Raw genomic sequence first — 25,659 nt, forward strand, 5'->3', positions numbered from 1 at the left:
GCTGTACCAGAGTTGGATCCAAACTGCCACGTGGCGGCCATGCCGCAACCAAAGTAGGCCACTCCCTAGTGCACAAATTGACCAAACGTACAGGGGACATTTTAACCCCAAAATCACATGTTGTAAATCCCTTTTTAAAATTCTTTACCATACAACCTAAGGGATCCAAAATCGTCGACTCCTACGCGCCCATACTTATCAATGGAGCGTCGTTGACAACGAATACTATGCACACGTTCTATTCAACAGTCACACCCGTTTCTTCCGGCAACAGCACCACGTGGTACAGTTACCAAATGAAACGTACACAATAACACAATAAACACTCAGGGAATTCCCGTACACACACAGCTGTTACACCAGTCACTAAATAATCAATATTATGCCCTTTGGCGAAACTATACAGTCACCCACGCTATAATTCTTTATATATGAATTACCCGTCTATAACACACCCCAGTAACATCGTCTTTTACAAATAGCGGTTACAGTACGGTTAGCATAGGTCAAAGCACAATTTAAGGTCACAATACAATTATTAGTGGTTATGGTGTTAAACATGCAATAGACGACAATGATTAGTACTTATATACAGTGTCAGTAAATATACAGGGTTATGGTACCGTGCACTATGATACAGCAACACACTATTAACACTCTCACTAGACGGCTGAGCTCGCGCTATCTAACAAGATATACACTTTACTAACAATCTTTAACACATATACAATCCCAACTAAACTATTGGCCAGTACCTTGATGGACTACCTAAAACTATCTACATCCGTTTTGGTTAGCCACACTGCCCAAGCACCACATATAGCAAACTAGAGGGCGGAATTTACAACAGAACCCTTTTAGTCTTTCTACTCTATCAATAGTCTAGTGGGTTCCAAATTTACACGCCTTCCCACTTAGCCAAGATAGGTTGAGATCTAGCAAACGATAATGTACATCAGAGTCTGCTTAGTCTCCCGGTCCCTCCGACCTAGCGAACGAATTGTACACCCTAGAACGCTAGTCTAGACAAGACACCGGTGTCCAGCTAGGGCTATTTACACCAGAACCCCGCCTGACTCCAAACCAAATCAAACGGTCTTACTAAAGAGCGTTCGATTGAGCGGTGCGCCTTCGCTCCTTCCCTCCGACAGAGGGGGCAGATTCCATACACAGATTTAAACCCCTTATGGGCCTACCGCACAATCGGTATACCCCTAGTGGGTCCGCCGTCTAAAACAGTAGTCGTCTTACCTCCTCGTTCCTGAACCTGAGTTCACACTCATCGACGGGGACACCCCAGTACTTCTTACGTAGAGGCCGATGATCTCCTGGACAACAGACCAGTGGCGCCGAGACGAAGGGAGGTCCACGCAGAAGTTCAGGGGTGCAGCCGTAGAGAACGTGGGCAAAGATAGACCGTCTCACGCCTCTGCCTCTCAGCTACCGTTGAACGATGAGCTTCCCGGACAATGCACCAAATGATACCGGAGAAACTGACGGAAGCCAAGCACAGAGAGATGGACACAGGTTTCTTCAGGAAGGAAGAGATTCTTTATTTGGATCACCGATCGGGACTCAGAGGGACTAATGTCACCAAAATACAACAAATTCTGAGCCCCGGACAATAGTGCAGGCTCCTTATATAGGCACATAACTCCTCCCATATTAAGCTCCACCCGCACATTCTCTTGACCAATCAATACAAATAAGAATTAACTTCCTGCTTGACCGCATGGCCTGTCCAGCACAATGGAGGAGGGGAATACTACATCCTGTATTCTTGCACATGCTCCGTACACTACTGATCGTATCTTGCCACGTGCAACTAACTGATCGATTTAAAAAGAAAGAGTTAGAAAATACAACACTAAAAATTGAAAATATTGAGAATAAATATTCGAGATTTAAACCTAAATCTACCTTCTTCCCCAATGAAAAGGGTCATCAGTTAGAGGCTTTTAACAAAATGGTCCATAAAGATCTGAAAGGATTAGACTACAAATTGAAGGAATTTAATTTGACCAAACAGGAAAATGCTATCTTAAAATCCATCAAGAATCGCAAAGACATTATTATCAAAAGTGCTGATAAGGGAGGGGGTATTGTGGTGATGCCAATTGATTTTTATTTGGAAGAATCTAATAGAATCTTAAACGATATTTCCACCTACCAGAAACTGAACTATAATCCTAATTCTCTTTTTAACAAAGAACTAGAGAATTTGTTAAATTCTGGCAAAGAGAAAGAGATCATTGACAATAAAAAAATTTCATATTTGTTTTTAAAGGCTCCCAGAATCCCCACGTTTTATTTTCTCCCTAAAGTCCACAAATCAGCCACCCACCCTCCAGGGAGACCCATTATTAGTGGGATCAACTCAGTAACGTCAAAGTTATCAGAGTTTATTGACTTCCATTTACAAAAATATGCCCAAAGGGCAAAGTCTTATTTAAAGGACACCAAAAGCTTGATTCAAGAACTAGAAAGTTTGGAGTGGAAAGATGGCTATATATGGGCAACGGTGGATGTTACGTCCCTGTACACCATAATCGAACATCAATTGGGTCTACTAGCAGTCAAAGAAGCCCTTGAGACCGATTTAGAACTCTCAGCTGATTTATGTCAATTTTTACTTGAAAGCATTAATTTTATCCTTACTCATAATTTTTTTCTTTTTAATGAGGATTTTTATCTGCAACTTAAAGGAACAGCCATGGGCACCAAGTTTGCGCCGAGTTATGCGAATATTTTTTTAGATTTTTTGGAAAATCTTTTTATTTGGAACAATAACCCATTCGGCGCGAGCTTGGTGCTGTGGAGAAGATATATAGATGACATTTTAATCATTTGGAGAGGCGATGTTTTATCCTTGGATAACTTTTTTACTTATATTCATGCCAATCAATTTTCTCTGATTTTTACTCCCACTAAGAGTCGAAAAGAGATAAATTTTTTAGATCTTACTATTTATATTGAGGATCTTAGGATCAAAACAAAAACCTTTTTTAAACCAACAGATGCAAATGGTTTTATCAATACAGAAAGTGGTCACCACCCCCCTTGGCTAAAAAGCGTTCCCCGCAGCCAATTTTCTCGACTGCGGAGGAACTGCACAGATCAGCACAATTTCTTAGATCAAGCGCAAATTCTCAAAGATAAATTTTTAGAAAAAGGTTATACCGAGAATTTTATCAACAAGGAAATTATGAAGGCTCATAATTCCAAAAGGGATGACTTTTTATCTAATAAATCGGCGCGCCCCACAGCTAACAAATTTGCCTTTTCTTTCAATACTCAGTATAACACCCATGCGAAGAAAATTAAACATATTTTAAATAAACATTGGCCTCTGTTATTGGAAGATGAATTTTTAAAGACTGAACTTCCTCGAGCCCCACAAGTCATCTTTAAAAAAGGCAAGAACTTTAAGAACCTCTTAGCACCCAGCACTTTTAAGAACTATGCCAAACCGATCCAACAAAATGAGGGCTTTTTTACATGTGGTGCTTGTAAAAGCTGTGAAAAAATCTCGAAGAAGACTCTAAATTTCACTAGTACAGTGACAGGCCAAAGTTTTAAAATTAGGGGACACATTACGTGCAACACAAGTAATACAGTTTATCTTTTAAAATGTGGATGTGGAGTCCAATATGTGGGTAGAACCACCAGACCTGTTAAAATACGATTTTTAGAACACAGGAATAATATCAGAAAGAAAATTACCACCCATTCAGTTCCTTTACATTGTAACAGGTGCCCTAGCTTTAGTTTCCACAATTTTAACTGTACTCCGATTGAAAAAGTTACTTTAGACCAAAGAGGTGGTGATTTATTACTCAAATTGAGGCAAAGAGAGGGGTTTTGGATCCATACCCTCAATACTATGCAACCTGAGGGTATGAACATCGATTTTGATATAGTATGTTTTTTATGATTTGTATGATATTTTTCTGTGACATGTAGGTAGTTTTACTATGATGAGATTATATACCCATTTGTTTTTACGGTTCTTTTTTATATTATATACAGCATCTTTTATTTAATTTTATGTTTTGTATGGGTAATATGTTCCGATGATATTAACTTTTGTTTTATCCCATTTTTCTTAATGAATTCTGGTGCAATCCATTTCCTCCGCGAGGTCACTCCCACCCGAGCACTGGAACGCATTTGCGTTCCAGCAGAGTGTGAGGAGAGGAGTTTCTCGCGAGAGGCTGGTTCTGAGCAGCCTATTGGTCATGCAGATGCACCTTTGATAGGCGGCCGTGGAACACGTGACTGCCTCTGATTGGCTGACGGAAAAGACTTGTTTCTCGGCGGGACATTTAAAAGAGTGGAAGATCATGGAGTGTACTTCACCAGCCGGATGCCCCTGACGAAGTCTAAGGACGAAACGCGTAGGGCGGCAGGAATACTTTACATTACGGACTTTTATTTTGTATTTTAAAGTTTTATTTTGTTCGTGCTTCTTCCATCTGGGTTCCTGTATTTCCACCTTGGGATCCATCGAGAAGTTGGCAACGATATTTGATGGGCTTTTAACTTTCTGGCATTTTGTAAGTGCATACAATAAAGTGTTTCCTATATCCTTAAAGTGGTACACTATGTTCTTTTATTTTTCCCTTTAAGTGAATCCTTGGGAAAAAGAAAATTCTATTGATCCTCCTGTCTACGTTCAATGAGATTATACTGGGAGATTTTTTATTATACATAACTGATCGATACGTCAGCATATGCATGTACACATGCCACGTGGTAATCTCGGCCTACTAAATTTATTTTTACAGAGATTCCACCACAATACCACCACTATTGGGGGGGGGTTTACAGGTCCAGATTATTATTACAACAAGAAAAGGCCTTAACGAATCTGTTTCTTTCAATGAGTTTCTTAGTGTTCATTAAGGTGTGAACATGTTAGCCGTGACATGCTGTATGAATCTACTAATATTATTTAAGAATATCCTTTAAATATGTACATACTACAATTTTCCAAGTTTAATTTCAATATAATAGTGACTATATTGTTTAATATTACAGATATAGTTTGGGTCTACAGACATGATTGTTTGGCTTATCTTCGTTTTGTGATTATGTAACTCTGTCTTTTTTCTACACATATTGACCAATATTGACCAATCTCGCCACTGTGCATTGGAGGAGCCTGGTTGCCTGCCTGCTACTTTTTGACAATGGACCGGCATTTAAATACTTTATTTTCCTATGCAGAAAGGTCTATTCATGGGGGTGTGGCCGGCGACCGGACTGAATGGCCGCACACTAAATTAGCTCCGAACTATAAGGGCTGAAAACAACGCTATCGGAGGACTATATACACGATGGAAAACAAAAAACATCAGACCATTCACCTACCAACGGGGAAGACTCCGGCGGGTAAACCGGGATCGGTAACCCGCCTGTTCAAAGAATACGCCGACCGCGTTTCTGAACACGGGGATTCCAACATGGCGCCGGCGGCGGCCCTCACAGGCTCTCAACCACAAAGCCCAGCCGCATCTGAAAGCTCCATAGACTCGTCTGATGTGGATATCAAGGAGATCTTGAGAAACTTACCTGGCACAAATGCTGGGGAAATTAGAATCCACGTTCCAACACAAAATGGAGGGCCTCAGCTCTGAAATTCAACAGGTAGGCCACAGGGTACAGGACCTGGAAGACGAGAGGGGATCTTTCCAAACACAGATACAAGATCTGACTGGCAAAGTAAATATTCATGACAGACATCTCTCCATGATGCAAAGGTCACTAGATGACCTAGACAACAGGGGACGGAGAAATAATCTCTGCATAAGGGGGCTCCTGGAGACGGATAACGAAAATCTACACGACCAATTAACTACCCTCTTCAACTCAATCCTAGGCCGTCCGCCAGACACACAGATAATCCTTGACAGAGCGCACAGATCCCTAAGGCCAAAGAATGGGGTAGGCGAAGCACCACGAGACATTATATGTCGCATCCATTACTTCTCACTCAAGGAAGACATCCTGAGAAACCTGAGAGACACCTCCACCCCACTGCTATATCACGGCCAAGAAATTCAAATATACCCAGACCTCTCCTGGCTCACCCTGCAAGCGCGAAGAGCCTTAAAACCCATAACAGACCAGCTCAGGATCTGTAATATACGATACAGGTGGGGTTTCCCATTTGCCCTAATTGTTAACACCAGAGGATCCACGTTCACAATCGCAACACATCAAGATGTAGCCCCATTTACTAGGGCACTGAACCTGAATGAATCCCCCATTATGGACTGGTACGCACCAGACCCGGCTACCTCCCGCAACAAACCACCACAAGGTACGGGATGGCAATCACCAGCAAAGAAACAGCGAACCGGAAAAGTCAGTCCCCAGCAACGAAGAGAGAGACGCCCCAGAGGGGCCATGGAAGACTAGCCCGTATGAACACACCGTGCCCAGATGGAACCCGCAATTCTCCCACCACCAAAGGGGAACTACCCTCACAGGACAACAACGCCTGCATAAGGAAACATAAGGAAACATGGAGAATTCACTCTCCTTCATGCACCTTCAGCTGATCCTGACGTATTGGACATACAAATACTTAATGATAAACCGAGACGGGACTTGTGAACTCTCGCCAAAACCTAAAACGACAAATATGACATCAAGGACACCCTGTTGGACTCTTAACGTCAGGTTGTATGATCAGCAATGTATTTAAACTTATGCAATTGTAACCCATACTCGCACATCACACAATTAACCGACAGAGTAATCCATGCCCAAACTACAGATTGCAGTACACATACAGGGAAACTACTAAGACAACCTGCACCAGGGTAAAAAAAAAAAAAAAAAAAATCCCTCTCTTACAATAACACTGTTAACTACTTCCGCCACCATCTGGGACAACGTTTACGACGTATACCTCCCATCAGCCCTACTACACATCCCCATGCAGAAAAACTCAACACCAAGCTCCAATACACTAGTACATGAGTATAAGTTTTCAGCCCACAAGCTCCTATTGAGCACCATAACAAGTATCAAACCATCCACCGGTACCGACGGTACTAGTCAATCTCTAACTAACTCATAATACAACACGCAACAATCACACAACGAAACCAGTACCACTTTCAAATTGATCACACGTCCCCCCACTCACTATTATTAACGGTGTCACAACACATTGACCTCCTGCAGACTCAGGGACATCTCAGAGGCCGACACCAGATACAATAGTTGCACACAAGCAACTATCCCCAGTTATTAAAGGTATTCATCTATCGAATCAAGATTAGAACTGACAAATTGTAAATAGTTCATTGTTTGTTAACAATACCATTGTTTATGTGAATTTGTATATTTGTACCAAACGATCTTATATATAAGTATCTTGAACAGTGCATACGATATCTCGTGTTACAAAAGGCTCAAGACACAATGGAGCCTGAACACCTGCCGAATGACCCCAATAACACTTCGGACGTGAGCGTACTTGGAGCAAGGGGCGCTAACACCATCACCTCCCATAATGCTAGGGGTCTAAATACAGCAGAAAAACGACACATGGCACTCTCAGACTATCGTAGACATAAAGCCGATTTGGTATTTATACAGGAGACACACTTTCGTAAGGACACTTCCCCCTCACTTAAATCTCGAACCTACACCAAAGGCTACTTTAGCAATTACACTGAAGCCAAATCGAGAGGAGTAGAGATTCTCCTATCCTCCCACCTTCCATTCACATACACAGATCAGCTCACAGACGACAATGGTAGGTTTCTATTTCTTAAAGGACTGATAGGAAATACCACCGTCACTTTTGTAAACATCTATCTCCCCAATAGGAACCAAACCCCCGCCCTACGCAAAATGCTACACAAGCTCGACACTTTCAAGGAGGGCCTGTTGATTATAGGAGGGGACCTCAACATCTCCCTAGACGGGATACTAGACACCACCTCACAGGCTCAAATATATCAAGCTTCGTCGAGAAAACACATCCAGGCACTATTAGACTCACATCAATTATATGACAGTTGGCGAATCAGCAACCCAGCAAAACGTGACTACTCATACTACTCCCACTCCTCGGGCACCTATTCCAGAATTGACATGTTTCTCATCCCCCATAGGTTCTTAAACCTCGTCCAAACATGTGAATACGCTACAATCACCTGGTCCGATCATGCCCCGATATCAATGACCATCACCATTCCATCGTTACACCCCAATAGATCACAATGGAAATTAAATGACACCCTATTGAACAACCCGGAGATACAAACACAAATCAAGGAAGGGCTAACTCAATATTTTGATCAAAACACAAAACAAGGTACTCCATGCCCAATAATATGGGAGGCCCACAAAAGCACCATTAGGGGAACAATCATCCAAATAGCATCTAAACACAAAAAACACCGAGAGGCACAGGCTACCAAACTAACAAAAGAAATTACAACTACTCCCTCTCTATATACTCACAACTACTAGAGAAAAGGACGGAACTGAACTCTATCCTCAACGTCCGTACCAAGTATGCCTTAGCTAAAACAAGAAGCCTCTACTATGCTCAAGGGGGAAAATGTGGGAAGCTCCTAGCCCATGCCCTAAAGAAACAGAGAGAACACACCTTCATAGCAGCTATACGCAATAAAGAAGGGAAACTCACACTCAATGACAGACATATCGAACGCTTTTCATGACTATTACTCAGCCCTATATAACCTTAGACACACAAATCCCCAGACACACGACATAAGGGCGTTCTTAGAGAAGAGAATATGTTATTCTCTCCCAAACAATTTAAAATACTCCCTAGAACATCCCATCTCTACAGAGGAATGTACGGATGTAATTAAACATTTGCCACAAGGGAAAAGCCCTGGACCCGATGGGTTCACCGCAAAATATTACAAGACCTTTGCGAAGACACTCATACCCCATTTCGTAAAAGCATTCAACTCACTATTATACTCAGACACTCTCCCACCCCAGGCCCTCAATGCAACAATCACCCTCCTACCAAAACCGGGCAAAGACTTAACTCAATGCGGTAGCTACAGGCCAATTTCACTAATAAACATTGATCTCAAAATTTTCACAAAAATCTTAGCCAACAGATTACGTCCACTACTCCCAGGATTGGTACACGCAGACCAATCCGGCTTTATACCGGGCAGAGAAGCCAAGCATAACACCACTAAGATCTTGAATCTCATACACCATGCCACACGAGCCGGGTATCCTAGTCTACTCCTGTCAATAGATGCCGAAAAAGCATTTGACAGGGTAGACTGGACCCTAATGCTACATACGCTGCAATATTTGGGTTTTGGGCCGCATTGGCAAAAATGGATCTCCGCAATCTATTCACGCCCGACCGCCAACATCCGTATAAATGGACAACTCACTGACCCAGTATCAATCTCGAATGGCACCAGACAAGGCTGCCCCCTTTCCCCACTCCTCTTTGTTCTTGTCGTAGAACCTTTCCTGCAGGGGATCCGGGACAACACCAACATCAGGGGCATTCGGGCGGGGACAGAGGAACATAAAATAGTGGTGTTTGCTGACGATGTGCTGTTCACATTATCAAATCCAGTGACCTCAATACCCCACCTGATGTCAGAAATGTCTACCTATAGTACACTCTCCAATTTTAAGGTGAGTCTCAGCAATTTTAAGGTGAATCTCCTCCCAATACATATTCAATCACAGGAGAAAGATGCGCTGCAACGAGAACACCAATTCACATGGGCCACGCACAGTATAAAATATTTAGGGATCCACATCACCAGGGACCTTCACCAACTATTCGAGAGCAACTTCCCTGACTTATTAAAAGCCATAACGACTGACCTCACCACATGGAATAAGCCACACTTTGGGTGGTTTTGCAGGATGAACATTGTAACGGAATGCAGTATATTAGTCCACGATATCCGTTGGTATCTTCAGGAAATCCACAGTCAGAGTAGAAAGCAAGGCAATATCCCCAATCCTCCCAATAACCGGACGAAACACAGTTTGGGAGTCAACTAACTCGGTTTATTCACAAGCAGCGTATTTATGCAGTTCCCCATGCAAGGGGTTTCCATACAGATATTCCAGGGGATTTCTCCCAACATGCATTGTGACTTTCCCAACAGGCATCGCTGCACGAGAAGGATACTCCCACTAAAATGGACGATTAAGTGGATTATCCCCTCGTGCAGCAAAACCGACAATTGACATTAAAATACATAATTCCCGTAATATTCGGTACTTTAGAATAACCGAACGTTCGGTAGATAGCTGGGGTCGGGGCGCACACTTTGGGAGAATACCGCTCCGATCCCAGCTGAATTGACCGAACGCCGCACATAATACATTTAAACATCAAGGTGAGTTTAACAGTACCGAATAAGTACGGGACACATAATGTACCGAACGCGGTACTCCCGAACGCTCTGGAAGTCCAGCGGTGTTCGGATCACTGAGTAGCCGTTTTCAGTTCCAGGCTCTCGACGACCGAACACCGCTGCAGAGACAAAGGATCCAAGATGGCCGACCGCCGCATGGTCGGTAGTGGATCGACGGCCACCTAGGAGAGCCCTTAATTACCGATTGCAACAATGTTGCAATCGGTTAATTGGTGCCACACGACCTGTGAATGTGTGGTCTACCTGGGGAGTCCACATTCGTACGGCGAATGGCCAGGATAGCCGTGTTTCGTCGTACGAATGCTTTGTATGCTGGCGGCATACGGCTGCCAGCATGCGAACGGTCACAGTACAATACACATACAGTCAACGGGACACGTTATACATTCAGCCTACGGACAACCTGCAATGAATATAGTTCAGAAGTGGCTAGGTTTGCCACAATGCTCCCCCAGAACCAAGCCGGCATACACAGTCTGATCCCAACGGATCGGCTTGGGGATGTCCGGGAGAGTACTCACAGATCACTTCTCGAGTTCAGTCTGTCTGGATAACCCGTCAGCGTTACCGTTTTGTTTTCCTGGCCGGTAATGGATAGTAAAGTCAAAGGGCTGCAGCGCCAAGCTCCAGCGCAGCAGCCTGGCATTGTCTCCAGACACACGGTTTAGCCACACTAACGGGTTGTGATCTGTGAGTAAGGAAAAAGGTTGTCCGTACAGATATGGCTGCAACTTTTTAAGGGCCCACACCACGGCCAGGCATTCTTTCTCGATGGCGGCGTAGCTCACTTCCCGGGGTAGTAGCTTGCGGCTTAGATAGGCTACGGGGTGTTCTCCGCCATCGGCTCCCACTTGGCTCAGTACTGCCCCCAATCCAAACATGGAAGCGTCTGTGTGAACAAGAAATCTTTTAGTTGGATCAGGAGCAGTTAACACAGGAGCATTAGTGAGAGCAGTCTTGAGTTGTTGGAATGCCTGCTCACACTCTGGGGCCCAGACAACCAGTCGGGGAAGGTTCTTTTTGGTCAGGTCCGTTAGGGGTTTGGCCAGGGTGCTATAGTCGGGGACAAACTTCCTGTAATAGCCTGCCGTCCCTAAGAACGCCAGCACCTGGGTCTTAGTCCTGGGGGTAGGCCACTTTGCTACGGCCTCAATCTTGGCTGGCTCAGGCCTCTGCTGCCCACATCCTACACGGTGGCCCAGATACTGTACCTCGGCCATACCTATGTGGCACTTGCTAGGTTTTAGGGTTAACCCAGCCTCCCCAATGCGATCTAGGATCGCCCCGATGTGGTGTAGGTGGTCTTCCCAGGTCTGGCTAAAGATGGCTATATCATCTAGATAGGCACAGGCATACTCCTGAAAACCGTCCAGTAGCCGATCTACCATCCGCTGAAAGGTAGCCGGAGCGTTTTTCATCCCGAAAGGCATGACCTTGAATTGGTACAGGCCAAACGGGGTGACAAACGCCGACTTGGGGATGGCGTCATCGGCTAGAGGAATCTGCCAGTACCCCTTACACAAATCAATGGTAGTGAGGTACTGGCCCCGTGCCATCTTATCTAACAGCTCGTCTATCCGGGGCATCGGGTAGGCATCAGACACCGTTTTGTCATTTAGCCTCCGGTAGTCGACACAGAATCGGGTGGTGCCATCCTTTTTAGGTACCAGGACTACCGGCGATGCCCAGGGGCTATCGGAGGGTTCGATAACCCCTAGCTGCAGCATTTCGTCTAGTTCGGCTTTCATATGGGTACGGACTGATTCCGGAACCCTATATGGAGCCTGGCGCATAGGTAGCTGTCCCGGGGTCTCTACTCGGTGGGTGGCTAACGGAGTGTACCCAGGTAAATTGGAGAAGGTAGTCCCTTTGGCTACAATCAGCGCCTGTACCTGGGCACGCTCCTGGGGGCTTAGCCGCTCCCCCAGCTGGACTCCCCGGGAAGGCTCTATCTGTTCCTCGGGTTCTAGTAGGTCAGGTAAGGGTAGGTTCTCCTGATCCTCTAAGGAGGAGGCACAGATTGCCGTCACATCCTCGATCCTCTCATGGTAGGGTTTGAGCAGGTTCACGTGGAGCATGCGTCTCTTCCCTACCCCTGAGCAGGGGCCGATCACATAGGTAGTGTCGCATCGCTGCTCCACTACCTGGTATGGGCCTTGCCAGATGGCCTGCAGCTTATCGGTGCGGACGGGCTTTAAGATCAAGACCTTCTGTCCCACCTGAAAGCTGCGGTCCCTGGCTCCTCTATCGTAACAGCGTCGCTGGCGTTGCTGGGCCGCCTGGAGGTTGGTGTGTACAGCCTGAGTTAGCGCCTCCAGACGGTCCCTGAACTCCAGGACGTATGATATGATAGGGGTTTCGTTAGTGGGACTCTCCCCCTCCCAGTGTTCCCTAATCAAATTCAAGGGTCCCCGCACCCTCCTCCCAAATAGTAGCTCAAACGGGGAGAATCCTGTTGACTCCTGGGGAACCTCTCTATAAGCAAAGAGTAAGTGAGGCAGAAACCTCTCCCAGTCTTTGTGGGTCTCCCCGAACGTCCGAAGCATCTGCTTCAGCGTCCCGTTGAACCGCTCACATAGCCCATTGGACTGGGGGTGGTAGGCGGAATTAACTATTGGCTTAATGCCACACACCTTCCACAGATGTTGGGTAACTTCGGCCGTAAATTGGGTACCTCGGTCTGAGATGATCTCTTGGGGGAACCCTACTCGGGAAAATACCTTCATTAAGGCTTCCGCTACGGTCTCAGCGTGGATATTAGAGAGAGCTACAGCTTCGGGGTACCTGGTGGCGTAGTCCACTATAGTTAGGATATATCTTTTGCCAGAGGGACTGGGTTTTGGCAAGGGCCCTACGATATCCACCGCTACTCGGCTGAAGGGTTCTGCAATGATGGGTAGGGGACATAGCCTGGCCTTGTGGCGATCCCCTCGTTTACCTACACGCTGGCAGACGTCGCAGGAGGTGCAATACTGGCGCACATCCTGAGAGATCCCGGGCCAGAAGAAGGCATGGGTCAAACGGTATCGGGTACGGGTCATCCCTAGGTGTCCTGACAAGGGAATGTCATGCGCAATTCTCAGCAGCTCCTGTCTATATTTCTGGGGTACCACTAGCTGTTTATTAGTTAAGGTGACAGACCCCCCCACATCTTTTGCCGTGACACGGTATAGCAACTCTTTCTCCCAGATGAACCGCTCCCCCTCTAGCCCTGCTTGGTCTGTTTGTGCCCTGTCCCTATATACTTGGAGGGTGGGATCGGTCTGGACTTCGGTCGCAAAAGTCGTCGGGGTATCCCAGGACATGGGGGTCAGTTGGGGAACAGGGTCTCTTACCTGAGCCTCAGAGTGTATCGGTGTAGCCGTGGTGCGAGCCTGTTGTCGGGTGGTTACGGGGTGTGCCTCCTGGTACGGAGCCTGGGGAATAAAAGCGGAAGTCATTTGGCCCAAGTCATTCCCCAGCACAACATCTGCAGGTAAATTCTGCATCAGCCCCACTTCCACAGTTCCCTCTCCCACACCCCAATCCAAATGAACCTTGGCAGTGGGTAGCCGGTATACTGCTCCCCCTGCCACCCGTACTGCCACTGAGCCGCCAGTGTGGGTTGCGCCTGGTACCAAATGTGGTGCAACCAAAGTTAGAGTGGCTCCTGAATCCCGGAGCCCTTGTACCTCCTTCCCCTCCAGGGTTACTAGCTGACGGTGATGTTGTCGGTTGTCGGTGGCCCGGACCGACATTACCTCATGCAGCACCCCTAGAGGCTCCTCAATTTGAGCACTCAGCAATTCTTGGGTGGCGGGGGCTACCTGGTAATGGTGCGCAGCAGCCCTGGGTGCCAAATTTTGTCGCACTTGATTCCAAGCTTGCCGGCTCCTGTTTTGGGTGCACTCTCGAGAAATGTGCCCCCACTGTTTGCAGGTGTGACACTGAATGTTAGCCCGGCCGTTGTATCGGGAGGGGGGTGGTGGAGTATTCAGTGCTGGCCGGTGCAGGGGTACGGTGGGGCTGGTAGGGGTAAAATTATTGGGTGTCCCTGTAATCCGAGGGAGAGTCTTATTTTGGGCACCGTGATGCCTCCTGGCATCAAAATGCTGATCCGCCAATTTAGCGGCTTCGGGTAGGGTGAGTGGTTTACGGTCCCTCACCCATTCTTGTGCTTCCGGGGACAAACCATTAAAAAACTGTTCCAGCAGCATTAACTGCCTCAACTCCTCCATGTTTGTAGCGTTGCTGGCCTGTATCCAGCCTAGTGAGGCTTGGTCCAGCTTGTGCGCCCATTCTGCATGTGAATCTTTCTCAGGCTTGCGCAAGCCCCGGAATTTCCGCCGGTACGCCTCTGGGGTAATAGCATACCTCTCTAAGATCGCCCTCTTTACCTTAGGATAATCTTTGCTGTCCTCTCGGGGTACAGCACGGTAGGCTTCAGCTGCCCTACCCGATAATTTGCCTGCCAGCAGCGGCACCCATGTGGCGGGTTCCAAATCGTGCAAATCGCACAGCCGCTCAAAGTCCTGCAAATACCCATCGATTTCGTCCTTTTCTTCACAAAACGCTTTAAATGCGTGATGTGGGACTTTGGGCTTTACCTGTCCGTAGGTGGAGGCAGTAACAGACTCTGCCCTAGGCGGTGTTGCTGGTGTGCTGGTTGCCATCAGATAATCCTGTACATCCGATATCATCACGGTCATTATTTCCAGCGGTAATGGTTGTGGTAGGAACGCCAACCTGGTCCGTAGCTCTTTTTGGAATGGGGTCTCTTCCATGGCTGGTGGGGGTGTAGCGCTGCGGGCTTGGTCTCCCTCCATCAGTTCTGCGATCAGCACAGCCTTAGATTTGTTGCTGGCTATCTTACCCCTGGCTTCCAATAGTTCTTTTAAAGTCTGTCGTTTCAGTATGGTATAATCAATCTCCATACGAATTGCCCTTGCTTTCCTTGTTCGGTAGTTCCAGTTTACACGAACGCTGCTTTTCGGCTGTAAGGTTCGGATCCCGTCGCTTGCCACCAATTGTAACGGAATGCAGTATATTAGTCCACGATATCCGTTGGTATCTTCAGGAAATCCACAGTCAGAGTAGAAAGCAAGGCAATATCCCCAATCCTCCCAATAACCGGACGAAACACAGTTTGGGAGTCAACTAACTCGGTTTATTCACAAGCAGCGTATTTATGCAGTTCCCCATGCAAGGGGTTTCCATACAGATATTCCAGGGGATTTCTCCCAACATGCATTGTGACTTTCCCAACAGGCATCGCTGCACGAGAAGGATACTCCCACTAAAATGGACGATTAAGTGGATTATCCCCTCGTGCAGCAAAACCGACAATTGACATTAAAATACATAATTCCCGTAATATTCGGTACTTTAGAATAACCGAACGTTCGGTAGATAGCTGGGGTCGGGGCGCACACTTTGGGAGAATACCGCTCCGATCCCAGCTGAATTGACCGAACGCCGCACATAATACATTTAAACATCAAGGTGAGTTTAACAGTACCGAATAAGTACGGGACACATAATGTACCGAACGCGGTACTCCCGAACGCTCTGGAAGTCCAGCGGTGTTCGGATCACTGAGTAGCCGTTTTCAGTTCCAGGCTCTCGACGACCGAACACCGCTGCAGAGACAAAGGATCCAAGATGGCCGACCGCCGCATGGTCGGTAGTGGATCGACGGCCACCTAGGAGAGCCCTTAATTACCGATTGCAACAATGTTGCAATCGGTTAATTGGTGCCACACGACCTGTGAATGTGTGGTCTACCTGGGGAGTCCACATTCGTACGGCGAATGGCCAGGATAGCCGTGTTTCGTCGTACGAATGCTTTGTATGCTGGCGGCATACGGCTGCCAGCATGCGAACGGTCACAGTACAATACACATACAGTCAACGGGACACGTTATACATTCAGCCTACGGACAACCTGCAATGAATATAGTTCAGAAGTGGCTAGGTTTGCCACAAACATCCTTAAGATGAACATCCTACCCAGAATCCTTTACATACTACAGGTGCTCCCCATAACAATTCCCAAGTCCTGGTTCACAACAGTTCGTAAAATACTTGCAACATACATCTGGGCCAACAAAACTCCACGACTATCTTACTCACTCCTCACAAAACCGAAGGATAGAGGCGGCTTGGGTTTACCAGATGTGGAAACATACCATAAAGCAATACTGCTAACCAGAATATACGACTGGTCACACCCACAATCCATGAAACAATGGGTAAATCTAGAGGACACCTTTTTCAGAGCACCTATCTACACGATACCCTGGCACAAGTCAGGGCAGGTACTAATGCTATACAACCCACATCCCACAATCACCCCAACTCTCCGCATGTGGGCAACTCTACACACCCACAAACTGGTGTCACCATATCCGTCACCACTCTACCCGCTAACACACAACCCCTTATTTCACCCTGGAGTAGAAGGCAAATCGTTTCAGTCCTTCTATAAGACACCATATCTTGCCTTGGGGGACACCATGGAAACCATAGGGTCGCGAACAATTAAACCTATACAAGCATTCATGGATTCCCCCACGACAATACAACTATACCAATATAGGCAACTAACGCACTTTATTCAAACGGGCCCCTAACACACAGCGCTAGCCGAGAACAAACTAATTTCGAAAAATGCTGCTCCCTCCAATCCGTAAAGACAAAACTCATCTCGATAATGTATTCCCTGATTCTATCCACGAGACCCCAACAAATGCCAGCCTTCGCCACCACCTGGGAAAAAGAGTTAAATATAGAAATACCGCCCGACAAATGGAAAATAATTTTTAAGCAAATCCATAAATCCTCAAAAAATACAACAACACAGGAAAGTAACTATAAAACAATAGCGAGGTGGCACTACACCCCTTCGAAACTACACTCCCTATTCCCTACAACCTCCAAACAATGTTGGCATTGCCAATCAGCTGTAGGCACCACCACACATATCTGGTGGACATGCCCAGAGATACAAAAATTCTGGACACGCATCTCAGGCCTGAACCACACCATACCTGTCCCTCTAGACCCAGACACATACCTATTCCTTCTAACCCCACAAGGCTTACCAACACACACAGCTGCCTTGCTACTACACCTTATAACAGCTGCAAACCAGCTTATACCAGCCTTATGGAAACAACCAAATCCCCCAACCATACGCAAATGGCTACAAAAAGTAGAAAATACCAGAAGTCTAGAGGAAACCTGTTATGCTCTTTCAAACCAATACCAAAGAGATCTGATATCCATGGACCCAATACCTCCTTAAGACCACATAATAGACCGAGATCACTTCCCTTCCCCCCTTCTCCCCCACCCCAACCAACAACCAACAACAAACACTTATCTCATCACCCTCCCCCACACATCCTCATACAACATAGACTAAAGAACCGACAAAAGTAATTAGGTCCCCGACTGCCCAACCGACCACAGCAAGACAAAAAGACTCATGACGAGCAGAAAGAGAACCAATATATAAAGCTACAGGAAAAAATAAAACTATGGGAATATAAGTATGAAATTAGGAACATAGGGGTATGTGAAAAAGTAACAGAACTCTCATACCACTACTATTGAATGGTTAACGCAAAGATATGCCCTCGTATACGAGTCTTAAATGTTGTTTGAATAACATATGTAACACCACTTTCTTGTACCAAATGCTATTTTATGCATGTCAAATTTATATAACGAAAAAGTTGTACAATATACCGACCTCAAATAATAAAAAAAAGGTCTATTCATGTATTTCTGCTCTGGCGTTCGGTAGATTCTCGGATTTACTGAATGAACTCATTTAACCCAGATAGCTTTGCCATGGAGCCTATTCGTGTAATAAAAGACTTTGGCTCCCTGGCAATTGAACTGTATGTGTGTGGTCTGAGAGCCATTCAGTAATAATGTGCGCTCAGACCTAAGCTATCTGGGGATATGTTGCATGTCTGTATTTTATGTAATAAATGTAATCTTGTGTATTTTATTGTATTTTACTGTCTTTTTACTGCCATGTGCTTAGTGGAGTTTTGCCTCTGTCCTTAGAGATAATTGGATTACTTCCCAATTATCTCCAGGATAGAAGTTCTCCTGGTTTTAGGCAGAAAAGCCATGCTTCTTTTGGTCACAAAGGACTTTGATCTATCTTTTGAACCAATGGACCAATGTGGATGATTTTGACATATGTTCGTATTTGGAGTATGCTGATTCTGAAAATGTAAGTTTATGTGAATGTGATGCATACTTTTAAAGTTATGAATAATGTGGAAAAAAAATGCATTTCTCTGCCTGTGATAATTACATTACCCATTGTGTAAGGTAATTGTAACACAGGCAGAGGGGAGGATTTTGTGTGGGAGTGTCTGAGTGTATTGTACGTGTTTATTGGTTGTTTTCCAAAACCCTGTGGGTGGTACTAATGTGTAAGAATGTGTATATAAGAACAATAAACCCACAGCTCTGTCTGTTCCTGCTTGACCCTCAAAACTGAGTCTTGTCTCGTTCTTGGGGGGATTTATTGTATGCTGTTCCAGTTTGACTGCTAGGAGTGTAAACCTATTCATATGGTTTTTCCTATTCGGCTGTTTACAGCATTCGTATGTTTGATATATCTACTGTAGCTGTGCCTGTGTCTCTGGAAGGGAAGATCTACTAAACGGCGGTTTAACCCTTTTATGCCCGGGGTGCCGTTACAGAGGGACATTGATATGTTTGGTTATATATTATTACGATATATCCTGTATGTATTATTTATGTCTTTCTATATTGATGCTTTGATTATGCTTTTCGCTTTCACTCACCTTATCATGCATACACTGTGGCAAAACTAGCCACTTCTTTGTATAAGAGACTGAGTTGGTTTGACTATTTCTACTTCATGAATAGAATATGGACATATAGTTTGTTAGTCGAACCAACTACCGAACGGCATCTCATTGACGAGTTTGTTTTCCTGGCACTAGAGTGGCCCTTTAAACCCATAGCCCCTACTCACCTATGTCGTTCAAGCTGATTGACTCACCTTTGCAACCAGCACTTCCGGTCCGAGTTCCCGCCAGGAAAAGTCACTGACGCTAGCAGGAGTCCTGTCGCTGCAGTATCCTCTGCCTCCGACCTCTGGTCCTGCCACCCGGCTTCTCCCCAGTTACGCTACCCGGCTTCCACGAGACCGGCGCATCCACATAAGCATAACGTGGGAAATAGCATTAAACTATGCAATTTGTATATATTTACCCGTTCGTATACTTACTCGTTCGTATACTTACCCGTTTGTGCACTCCTGCGGTTCATACGGCTAAACAGTCGACCACAGGCATACTTACGTTTGTTAAGTCATTCACGCGGTTAAACTACCGACCGCTGTAAACATGTTTGCAATCAGTCTCACCATTCGTATAGTTTGGTGAAAGCCATCATATCTCTGCAATAATTCTCCTTTTCCATGTATCTTTACCAATCATACCATTCGTGCATACGAACGAACCCATCACTATTTTCTATTATACTTATGTTCGTTAATTTTTCTAAGGGCGGGATCACCTGGCACCCCGACTGGGTACCTCCATTGAAGGATGCTCCTAGCACTTCCTGAGGACTCCAAGCACTGCGGCAAACACCATAACAACCGTAGACACTTCCAGAGAGCAAGACAGGAACAAGCTCTTACAAGAGCTTAGTAGTGATTTTGCAAGGGAGCATAGTAATCCCTTGTAGCAGATTCCCCCAATAAGAGACAGCACTCCAAACTGAGGGTGAACTAGAACTGCCAGAGCTGTGGGTTTATTGTTCTTATAAACACATTCTTACACATTAGTACCACCCACAGGGTTTTGGAAAACAACCAATAAACACGTACAATACACTCAGACACTCCCACACAAAATCCTCCCCTCTGCCTGTGATACAATTACCTTACACAATGGGTTAATTTAATTATCACAGGCAGGAAAATACACAGTTTTACACAATATTAATAACTTTAAAAGTATGCATCACATTCACATAAAACTTAAATTTTTTCGGAATCAGCATACTCCAAATACAAACATACGTCAAAATCATATAAATTGGTCCAGTGGGTCAAAAGTTATCTCAAAGTCCTTTGTGACCAAATGAAGCATGGCTCCACAGAGAACCACAGAGAACCAAAACCGGTTCCACAGAGTCTTCTATCCTGGAGATAATTGGGAAGTAATCCAATTATCTCCAAGGACAGAGGCAAAACTCCATTAGCCACGTGGTAGCAAAAGACAATAAAATACATAAATATATATAACTGTGCAGCTATTGCATAAAACAGGTACATTCAACATATCCCCAGATAGCTTAGATCTGAGCGCACATTATTACTGAATGGCGCTCAGATCACACACATACAGTTCAATTGCCATGGAGCCAAAGTCTTTCACATAGTCTTTCTTTATCCGAATGGGCTCCATGGCATAGCTATCTGGGGTATCACTGCTCACATAGGGAAAGTACAGAATGACCCGGCTTTCAGGTCTTTGCAGGAGAAAATCAAGCATTTCAACATGGGGCCATAGTCACAGGGCAGGGGGCTAGCAATCCGTCTTCTCCAATGCCCAGTGGCGAGGCTGGTTCCGCCACAGGCGGCTAAACAGCCGAACGCAGTCTCTATGTATTTATGCAGTTACTACATGTATTATTAAAAGTTTTAGCTGAACGCCAGCCTGTTATACTAATTGCAACCCCCCCCCCTCGTTTCTTATATTGCTTTGTTTCTATGATGCCGTGCGAATATACGAAGCACTACATTATAAATATTTATGTTGATTTAAAGTGACAAAATTGGGATACACTGTTATTTACTTGTACGTTCTTTTGACTGCATTTATTAAACCTTTCTAAATTGGCAATTCGATTGCTACAAGGTCATACGTTTTTCATTTCAGTACTATGACCATGCAACTTTCACATCTATAACCTAATTTAACTACCATGGTTCATTTTAGATCAATCACAATTTTACCAAAAGCACGATCACTCAATAACTATTTCTCTCAGCCTTTATACTTATTAAAGTTACACGTCATGTTTCGAGGCTCCTCAACTTCTCCTATAACTCCAGGAAGTGGCTAACCCAGTATCCGGTCCTACAGCATCAGGTATAGTATTAGAAATAACAGCAGCCTCCACAGTAATAAACCCCAACCCAAGGCGGGTTGGCAAACTACGGCATGGGACACCTTGTAACTATTCACTACATTCTTACCTGTTATAAACTCCAAACCAATATCACTGCTATCTGCATCTTGATAAATAATGACTATACATCATTTGTTTGTTATTTCTACACTTACTACCTAGACCTGCGTTATACCGCAGTCCCTGCAAGCTTCCGGCACTTCTACCACTGACTGCTAACCTCCAATATTTTGGTAATCAGGGGCTCGTCTCTGTTAATGGACCAACGTTCAGGTCTCTCATCTTACACGGGTTCTTACGTTACAGTATCATTCATACACACCTATCCATACATTTCATATTTACATATCAAAGTATATGAATGGCACGCCTTGGGCCCACCTACATCTGTCTTGCCCCTAGGATAAGCCTTGGCTGGACAAGTGATTCGTCAAAGACTATTTGTTTCCAAGACCAATCTATTACGCACAAAGTGATAAACGTTATACTCAAGGTTAGTATCCACATGTGGTTGTTACACCTTTTAGGAGACAAGCCCCAGCAGGTTTAGAGAACTGGCATACAGGGATAGGAGCTGGCCTTAGCTGACCCAAAGTAGTTTTACCGGTCCCGCGAGGCCAACTCCCCACCTCAACACAGAGGTTCAGCCCCACGGCCAAAATCATAGCCGCCTCGCTCGCCCTTGTTTAGGGCTACAGTTAGGGTCTCCCAACTCATGGCCACATGTTTTTGAATCTCTTATGGTCATCGAGAGGCCTACATCCTGCCACCAAGTCAGTGGCCACGACTTTCCTCAGCCCAAATCATAGGTAGAGCCTTTCACCGCCGCTTGGCATTAGCAGGGCCTCACCTGTCACTTGGCTATAATTAAGTTCTTCACCTCGGCATTAGTCAGCAAGCCAGTTCTACAAAGGCCTCACTATCCCTCCACACTCCCCTATCTAATTTCATTATTATTCCTTTTTCAGAATATCACAGGAATCTATTCCCTTCGATGTGCCTTCAGATGAAGTACTCATCACGCCAGCCAGGCCCGGTTCGCCAGACGAATCCCTTACCCCCTCTACCCCTATGTCCCTGAGACCCCTATGTCCCACAGCTGCTGACGCTCTTTCACATTCTAATTTTCAGGTATTCTTCCAGACACATAACACTATCACCACGTCCTCACTAACTTTCCTAATTCCTACCGAGGATGACTGGTGTCCAGTCAAAGTACTTGACTTATTTTGGTATCTCACCACACACACTCACCAGACACTCCACTATTGCTACTCCAAGGGCACCCACTGACCACTACTTAATTCACTTTCACGTTAGGACTCTACTACCTAGGTTGGGCTACAATCCGGCTTCCTTCTCCAGTCACTCATTCCATATAGGCACAGCCTTTTCCGCATCCAGCTCAAATACGCCAGTCCACATCATTAAGAGACTTGACCGCAGGAAATCATCCATTTATTATACGTACTTACCACGGCCCGAGAAAGAGCTTCATCAAACTTTCAGAAATCTAGCCTTGTAACGTGCAATAAAGTGTGTTTACTTGTATCCTCTGTTTGCCCTCTTTTTATTACAGGCACACCTCAACCAACTTTTGCATCTTCTACAATCCATAACATATTAAAATTCCAAAAACAAGTTAAAAGGCCATTGGGCCTTGTGACAAACTGCCATTTGCCACTGGGCATTGGAGAGGACTGATCGCTAGCCTCCTACCCTGCGACTATGGCCCTGGGATGTATTGCCCTTTAAGAACTACATTTAGGCATAATGGATTTTTATAATGCTGTTCCTGGCCCTTTAAATACTTTGGAGCAGTGTTACAACTTTTAAGCTGGCACTTCGGATGCAGTCGAAGTGCCGAAGTCGTCAAAGTGCCGAAGTCGACGAAGTGGCCGCCATTCGACAAACGAACACGTGGCGGCGGCCATTTTAACTTATTCGAACGCGGTCAGTGGTGTGTGCAGCCAAATCTATGGAACTGTTTTTGGCTACCCAATTGCACGAACACCGCTGACCCGTACCTTCTTCGACACCGCGGCTGGAGACTAAGTCCCGTTCGAAGATTCGAATGCTCGTTCGAATGGGACTTAGTCATTTTCTCGGTGTAAAATAGACCGACCGCACAGCCCAAATCCATGGAACTGTTTTGGGCATAAAAAAATGTGCTTGCGGTTGGTCATAAAGGACTTATACCTATCTCCCGAACGGCTGAACGGATTCGAATGATTTTTGGGTATGTTTGTATTTGGAATGTGCTGATTAATAATATGTAACTGTTATTAATTTTGGATGTATGGTTTTAGAGTTATAAAAGTTGGGTAAAAAGTATGTTTAAACTGTACGGATAATTGGGTTACCTCTCAGGCTAAGGGGAGGGAATTTGTGGGATGTAACCATTGTGTGATTGGGTAATGTATAATTGTCTGTGGGCATCTCCCTTGCAGGGGAGAATTGCATAAAAGCAGAGTGTGTGCCATTAAAACAGAGTTCTTCTTGACCCTCAACACGTAGTCTTGTCTCGTGATTGGAGGGGACAGCTATTTTCACACTGGGGATTGCTATGCGCTGCATACTCCCTTGAGCTTTAATCACTTAGCTCTTTTGAGAGCTTGCTCCTGTTATGCTCTCCTTGGAGGAGAGGTCTTTCCCACACGGTCCTGGATGCTGGAGGTTCATACAGGGTGGATGGAAGACGGCGCGGCTCCAGTTAAGCTACGGCGGTTGTGGAGTCTGCGGTGGTTGTGGTGTCTGCTGGAGTGCTTGGAGTCCTCAGGAAGCGCTAGGAGCATCCATCAACGGAAGGTATCCGTTACAGGCCTGAATTTGTGGGAGGAGTTAAGGCCCCTACTTAAACCCTTAGCCTCTACTCACCTCTGTCGTTCAAGCTGAGTGACCCCACCCACCTACACCCATCTATATATACACATTTCACCTTGGTGGGCCCTCTTTTTATTACAGGCCTACTCGCACGTTGGTTTCAGCACACCTCAACCAACTTTTGCATCTTCTACAATCCATAACATATTGAAATTCCGAGCACAATATATATATATATATATATATGTTTGGACATATTATATGTGTGAGGGGCACAGTGTGTTGGATGTGCTGTGTGTATGTGTGAATGGTGCAGCATGTGTGTGAGGGGATCGGGGTGTGTGTAAAAGGGGTGCAGTGTGTGTGTGTAAGAAGGGTGATGTGTGTGTGAGCGTGTTCTTATCTGCTGTCACATTGTTTGTTTCTAATTTTCTTTGTCCGTTAACTCACTTAGGTTTATTTTATATATTATGTGTGTGTGTGGGTGCTGTGTGTGTGAGGGTGCTGTGTGTGTCTGATTGTGTGTGTGTGGGGGTAGTTTTAAACATATTAAATATGTATTTGTATTTAAATATGTATTTAATAAAAAAAAAATGTTATATCCCCCCTCCCTTCTTACCTTTAGCCTGGAAGGGGGGGAGGGGCGTGCTGCCATGGAGGTGGGACCTTGCTGCCATCCCTGGTGGTCCTAGGTGGTGAGTAAACGCTACCCTGCAATTTCTGGGGTAGAGTTCACTCTCGCGAGATCTGAGCATTGCCGTGGTAACCGCGGCAATGCTCCAACCCCCGCAAGAGGAACCCAGCGGAGCTGTAGGTAAGAACTCCCGGGTCCTCTCTGTGACGAAGTGCACTTCACCACTTGGTCCTGGAAAGGCCTGCTTGCCAGCCTCCTGCCCTGCGACTATGGCCCCTGGGAGATTGTACCCGTTTAAACCAGCATTTGGGCTTATGGACTTTTATTGTACTGTGCTGGCCCTTTAAAAACAGTGTATGGACATATTGAAACTTTTTGGACACCTTTTCTTCCCCTTTGAATCCCTGGGAAGGTGTGGCTCTTCCCCTCCCCAGCTCCATTGTTCTCTAGCAAGGAGTTGTCCCAGGGACACTGCCAGACCAGTGGGAACTGGTTTGGGCAGGAAAAGCCATGCTTGCAAGTGATAACAAAGGACTTCGACCTAACTTCTAAACCCCTGAACCTATTCAAGTGATATTTTGGATATGTTTGTCCCCA

The sequence above is a fragment of the Pelobates fuscus genome, chromosome 1 (assembly GCF_036172605.1).
Source record: "Pelobates fuscus isolate aPelFus1 chromosome 1, aPelFus1.pri, whole genome shotgun sequence".
In the NCBI taxonomy this organism is placed as follows: Eukaryota; Metazoa; Chordata; class Amphibia; order Anura; family Pelobatidae; genus Pelobates; species Pelobates fuscus.